At 35.9% G+C, this 7,040-nt stretch overlaps 1 long non-coding RNA gene across 3 annotated transcripts; it reads left to right on the top strand.

Annotated features, from left to right (window-relative positions):
- Positions 1-1,962: 1,962 nt before the first annotated feature.
- On the top strand, positions 1,963-6,646 carry LOC131246155 (uncharacterized). Of its 3 annotated transcripts, XR_009171210.1 has the most exons (9): positions 1,963-2,044; positions 2,123-2,191; positions 2,776-3,385; positions 4,581-4,631; positions 4,726-4,833; positions 4,938-5,088; positions 5,636-5,793; positions 5,954-6,012; positions 6,344-6,646. It is a non-coding gene; the product is annotated as an uncharacterized LOC131246155 (long non-coding RNA). The 3 variants fall into 3 exon arrangements; XR_009171209.1 differs by lacking the exons at positions 5,954-6,012; positions 6,344-6,646 and having other exon boundaries at positions 4,990-5,088; positions 5,636-5,947; XR_009171208.1 differs by lacking the exons at positions 5,954-6,012; positions 6,344-6,646 and having other exon boundaries at positions 5,636-5,947.
- Positions 6,647-7,040: the final 394 nt, after the last annotated feature.

Below are 7,040 nucleotides of genomic sequence, written 5' to 3'. Positions count from 1 at the left end.
GGGACCCATTAAGCAATTGGGACTGGGAGGTAACCCATTCACTGCCATGTGCTCTTTTACCTAGACATTGTTTGGCATGTTCTCTTTATCCCATCCAAGCTTTTCCTCTTATTTATTTTATCTTTTATTGACGTCAATTGCCGAATCAGAGTTTAACTCAAGGCTTGAGAGGTAACCCATTCACTGCCATGTTCTCTTTTACCTAGACATTGTTTGGCATGCTAGAGCGCAATGGGACTACTCTATACAAATTGAAGTTCTAAGTGACCTGTATATTGTATTTCATACTTTTACTAGCACAAATCTGCCAAAGATCAGTTCTCATTTGTTTAATTCAGAAAATCCTTATTCATTGGAGGGCAATGTTAGTTTATTTTGACTTGTTTTTCCAATATATGTTTGCTTATCTATGAGATGGAACATGCATTGAAGAGTTTGGCATGATGTTAATCCCAGAAGCTTTGCTTAGTTCACATGAAGTACATGTGACCACAAATACAAATATGTTGTATTCCCATATATGTATATAAAATAAGTCGGCTTGCTGTCTTATTAGTCAAGACATGTCTGCTGAAATATATTTAATTATATAAAAAGTAAATAGAAAATTTCTTGTATGAAATATCCAAAAACAGGATTAAAAAATAAGAAAATTTTCAATTTTTTGAAAAGAAAGTTCTAAAATGTTCCTAGACATGTTCAGCCATGTCGATGCACATGTTCATGTCGATATTTGTTTCATACCTGGCAATCAGTTATACTTTCATGCTGCAACATGTATTGTTCTATGAGAACTCGTAATCAGTTCATCTTAGTTCATCTTGAAAATTGAGAGTCACAAATCCGGAAACCTATAAACATGCCGTTTAGTTGACAAATTTGCAATTCAGTTTACTTGGTCATCCAAATGCAACTTGAGAAATTAAATGGTGAACATTGTTGTAATAGTTCTCTTTCATTTGCAATTTCTTTTTTTCCTTTTAAGCTTTTATCATTGGTTTTGAAATTGTTGGAGGAAAGAAATACTCATCTTGAGATTTGATAGTGACACAAACAACAACTAGATTGCTAAATGGAATTTCTCGAATGAAGCATCAATGCAGGAGTTCTCTCATTCATTGTATATACAATGCCTGGTTTTATCCACAACTTCCAACTCCAATCAAATTGGATAAAGAAAAACCTATTTGTTGCTTTCAGGAGCTCTTTGTAAGAAACCTTTAAATGGGGGCATCGAGAGAAGACGTGTTTTTAGTGTTGGGATGTACTCTATCTTAGTGCTAGGATGTACTCTTAACTAGCTCTTGCTTCATCCTTGATTATTTCTGGTTTAGTGCTGGGATGTACTCTTAACTAGCTCTTGCTTCATCCTTGATTATTCCCGGTTTAGTGTTGGGATGTACTCTTAACTCTTCACATTTTTTTTAAAAAAATGTACCACCTACTTTTTATTTACTACTGAAGTTTGCTTGTAGTCTTGTGGCACATGCATTGTAAGAATGCTGGCTATATTTGATAATTCAATAATTTTTAGTTGTAGGGCATTGGAGAAATGTTGGAGCATAGTCAAGGAACCACTCCTTCATATACTTTTAGCAATGGAAAACCGGATTATGGTGATATGTTTGACGCCCAAGAGGGGTTTTTTCATGGACTCACTACCTCTGTTAGCAATGGCTTCAATGGCATCAATTCTGGTTGGAGCAGTGCTTTTAGTGATCTTATTTCAGATCTGTACAGTCAAGCTGAGCAGATATCCACTGTAAATTCTACTCGACAACCCACTGCAAATGAATTTAGTTCAACTCAGTTGGGCCTGAATTCAGATTTAGTAAATGGTGATGATGATTTGGATGAAAATGACTGGGAATTTAAGGATGCCTTCTCAGAAGGCATAGTTGGAAATGGGAATCCTGAATTTGAGATTGTAGATGCACATCAAAACTTTTATGCAAAACTAAAGCTAAAGAATTTTGTAGGTTTCTACTCTAAATTGAAAGACGAAGCATGATTTTTCATACTTGACCATCTTGATGATCTCAAGGTGAATGCAAATTCATTATTAAGATTTATCTTTATCATTTCATAGAGCTGAAAGAAATTGAATGGTGGCTGGCATTAGAAAGCCAAGAAGGATGCTGCTCTTTCTAGTGATGAAGTAAAGGTTATGGCCTTTGATGAGGAAATTCAGGTGTGTAGTTTCATCAAATTAGCTTGGTCTTTTCCTTTAGAACCTTTGTGTGTGTGTGTGTGTGTGTGTGTGTGTGTGTGTGTTTTGACATGTTTGCCTGGGTCCTATATGTTCCAGTTCACTTTTGGGGGTGTGGTATTTCTTCCTTAAGATGCTTCAGTTTAGTAATTCCAGGTTTGTGCTAGTAAAAGTATGAAATACAATATACAGGTCACCTAGAACTTCAATTATTTTACTTGGGCTAATGATGGTTAATCATCTACATTGTCGGAGCTATTTCTGTAGCCTACTTGTGCTACTGTCTTCAATGTCACCCAATTGTCGTATACCTGGTTGTTTAGTACATAAGGCTATGATCTAGAGTTGAGTATCAGTTGTTTGCTAATGGGATCTATTTTGGGTAGGATACGGATTAAAAGGTTGTGGATTAAACTAGTTTCTGTTAGGAAGCATAATGCTAGTATTTCAAGTCAGACATGGACCAAAATCGGTTCCCAAAGTTGTCTGTACATCGTCCAACTGGATTCAATTAGCTTGAGGAGAGGCTCCTAATCTGCTTTAATTTGACATTTGTTCTATTTCAGCCAATGGAGATATATGTGGATGATGAGGCCAAGTTGACCTTACATGGTCTCGTACATGTTTTTCATAGCTGATCAGGTTCATTTTCCCACTTCGTTGTGGTGGAAGATTGCTGATATTGGTTTATTTCTTCCTAGATGTAAAATTGTCTAAAAAATTATCTGGATATCTGGGCCCTATGCAAGTTTGATTCATAGATTTTTGTAGTAATCTGGAAAATTTAGAAAATAGTTGTTAATACTTGTAAAACCATGTTGTTGTTGTTGTTGTTGTTGTTTTTTTTTTTTTTGCTTGCAGAATTATACATGCGAATGTTGAGCCTTTCAGCTGTTAGTTGCTTTCTATTCCACATATAAAATTGTTTCCTATCACTTCTTATGTTGTTAGTCTCCCTCTATATTGTTACACATACAATTTGTTATTGGTAGACTCTCATGTCTTATCTAATGGTACAATACACACTAATAATTAGCCATTTGCATTGATTAGTTGGTGCCAACTGTCACAGAGTTCGTGATAGTAGAACCGCTTTACTTGCAATGGATGGATCCAAACTAGCCAATTTATCTTTACATCAATTCAACTGGAACAGCTCGTGATGATGGTGAAACAGTATGTTGGTTCTCATTTCTAACTTGGTTTAGTCTTAGAATCAGCTGGACAAGGTTATATATGTGCTTCAAATTTAAGTTTTCAAATCTCTACTGTTCCAATTTTCAGAGCAACTGTTGAATTTGTTCAATGCAAACCTGAATCTTATTTTTTTTCTAGATTCTGTTAATATTTGTAGACTTACCAGTCTATTTTTTTGGTTCAAAGCAAACCTGTGTTTTAAACAAATTGATTTTTTTTCTGGTCTGGCATGTCAGGTCCCTAGATGCATCAAAAGTGAGGAGTAACATTTTTTTAATACACGCACACACACCCAACACACTCACGCTAGTGGAATTTCACCACCTATGGGTACTCGAACCCTTGACCGAGAGTTGAAACTCTTGAGAGTCTACCACCTGAGCAAGAGTAAGGACCCAAGTGAGGAGTAAGATGCTAAGGCAATTGTGGCGGATTAGTTTGTTGTAAATTTGGCTAATTTGTAGTTGTAGTTTCTCTTTTCTTTGGTTTTTCTTTTCCTATAATTCTTTAGGCTTTTGGCCATTTGGGCAATAAATTCTTCTAAGTTAAAAATAAATAAATCATCTCGTTGACCCTGTTGGTAAACAAGGGGCTTGCTATCCCCATATGCATGCTCTTCACATGCAAATGCAGCAGAGTGCCAACATGGCTGGTCCACTCATCATGCAGCCACCCCTATATGAAAGCAATGGATGGTTAAGATAACTTGCCAACAATGTTAAAAAAGAAGAAGAAGAAAAAGAAAAAGAAAAAAGAAATATTACTTGCTAACAGTCAATTGTCAACATAGACAAATCTATAAGTCCTCTGGAGAAAATCCTTTTCCGTAAAATGCTTCTTATGACGGTGGATTGTTTAAGATTAACTTGCCAACAGTCCACTATCAACATAGACATCTGTGTAAGCCCTCTGGCAAAAATCGCTTTCCTATTATCTCTTCATGCTTCCTATGATGGATGCTTTCTATAGCCATCTATTTCATCTTTAATTGCATTGTATTTTAGTTGATATGATTCTTTTTCACCTGTGCTTACAAGCTCTGCTTCAGAATTTTTCTCTATAATTCTTTGTGAAACCTTTTATCTAAGCTGCAAGTCATTCATTTGTTGCACCAACCTTTTGTGCACTTCATTCTTCTTGAGAACTAAATTTTTTTTTTCTGGAATAATGGCAGGGTTTTGATATGAAACTAATCAATGTAAATCGGACTTGCAAAGTTACAAAGGTGATGCTCCTTTCTCTTTTATTTGGGGTTCTTTCTTAGGAATAAAATTCATTTCTCTATTGTATGTGATCTTTCTCTTCACTTCATGTTTCAGGGAGGACAAGTGGTCAAGTACACTGCCACGTGAACTTGTGGCAACTATCATAGAGTTGTAGGCTTTGCAAAAGGAAAAGGCTCAACAATTCCCATTGCCCTCCAGAAGGTATCTATTTGATGCATTTGTATATATCAGCTCAAATTCGAAGTCCTTGTTAATTGGAAAATTGATTATTTATGGTTAATTCTGCATTGTGGCTCATCCATCAGCAAAAGAGTGACTATTTTACCTCCATTTGTTGCCATTCTGAGACGCTGGCAGCCACTTTTGGCAGGTATTCATGAACTTACTTCTTCAGATGGTCTGAATCCCCTCGTTGTTGATGATCGTGCTTTGGCAGCAGATGCACTGCCTCTTGAGGTGATTGAACTTCCACACTCCTATCTCTTTCCAGTTCCATGGAAACTGCGAGTTGTATATACTCCCATTGAAGAGTTTTGTGATTGAATTTTGCACTCTCTCACAGTTTTAATCCACTATATTTCTTCCCTGCCATTTGTAATTGATCTTAACTGGATTAGTTGAGAGTTTTCACTGCATAAATGCTAATAAGATTGATACTTTGTAAAGAAATTTGATATAATTGATGTAATTAGTGTTTCTTCCTGGTGCTTGTGATGTCACTCTAGCGAAATCCATATCTAGATAATTAGATAATTAGATGTAGCTATGTCTGGTAATATATAGTATACTGGAGCTTGTCATGACCATTGTGCTTGTGAAAATTTCAGGGAATTCCACAAATTATTTTGTTGATGCTATATTGTTTTATCAGTCCAACTGTTTTTGTTTTTCCTGAAAATTGGTTTGAATTTCTTGTGTATTTCATCTATGGAGGTATTTAATTCACTTATAGAGTAGGTGCAGATGTTGCATGATTAAAATCATGTTCCTTTCTCTCTCTAAGGGAGGAGGATGGTGCAACAATGTTATGACTTGCCTCTCATGAAAAGAAAACCATTTGGGTTCATCCAAGAAGACTGGGTTTGATGTCTACTTCTCCATGGCTAGGGGGAATGCCACTTTGCCTGCTATGGAAATGACCAAGTGCTTCGACATCAGCTAGTAAGCCATTGTTATTAAGGTGTCTCTTGCTTGATTTTATACATTAAGGATCTGTTATCATATTCAATTTGTAAGATGTTCCAAGTGTACAAGTATGAGCTTGAGCAAAACCCAGTATAATTTCTAATCTTGATCCCATGAACGACGAATGTTGATGCAGCAGTAGTTAAAATAGTCATGGCTGGAGCTGGATGTGAAAATGGTAGTAAAGTGGAACAAGTGAGAAATGGCCTTCATATTGTTATATTTAACATTGTTGCTTTGTGGAATAAAACTATAATTTCTCACATGTTCTTTCATTTTGTGTTTTCCCTTGTCGAACTCACAACCTTTCTCCATCCTCAGATAACATATGCAGTTGTTGCATGGATTTTGAATGCTATTCTAGCAGTACCTCAGATAACATATGCGCATCTAAACCTCACTCTATCCAGCTTTGTCCACTTTTTGCAAGTTTGTAATCATCTCTTACCATAAGATTGATATTTGGAGCATATGTATCTATGGAATAACCTGGAACAGTGGCTAATGGCTAAGATTTGTTTTGTAGGTTAGAACTGAATGGTAACCATTCTTTTCTCTATTGGAAGCTCCATACTTCCACAGGTAGGGCCCACGGTAATGTTTATAACTGGTCTTTTTGTTGGTGCGCAAGTAATCACAAAGTGTGAAGGTAAGCAGGAACTGATTTGAGCATGGGAATGAAGAAGCTTCAGCTTCAAAATGTTAGCAAGTATGAACAGCTAAGAGGCAGGAGCAGTAGCACAAATCAAAAACACAATTCAAAGTGATAGTGGCACCTGGGTAAAAAATTTTGCAGTGATCTTCATTTTGTGAGTAAGATTGTCTTGTGATTTTCATTTTGTGGCCTATGAAATATATGTTGAACCTAGTAGATCTTCAACACATTAGGGAAGACAAAAACCTTTAAACTAATGGAGTTTCAATGGTCCCATAGTCTCTCTAAATCAACAGTCATATATGTAGAGATAAAGACAGGCAGTTAGTTTAAAAATTATGATTTAAATATGTTGATACTATAATCAAGAATTAAATGAGTTTGTGACAAAGAATTTAAGCATGGATGGCACGGATTTGAATATATTGGATTTATTTTTTGTGCAATTAGGAAAATCTTTTTCCTTGGGCCACCCAATTGCCAAGATTAGTGTCCTCCATGCAACCCTATATTTTGAAGCCCCCAAATTATTTAAATCTTGTGATGTGTAGAACAACATAAACTCAAT

Source organism: Magnolia sinica, chromosome 5, assembly GCF_029962835.1.
Source record: "Magnolia sinica isolate HGM2019 chromosome 5, MsV1, whole genome shotgun sequence".
NCBI lineage: Eukaryota > Viridiplantae > Streptophyta > Magnoliopsida > Magnoliales > Magnoliaceae > Magnolia > Magnolia sinica.
Note: the sequence above shows the minus strand (reverse complement) of the source record. Positions and strands in the feature narration are given on the sequence as shown.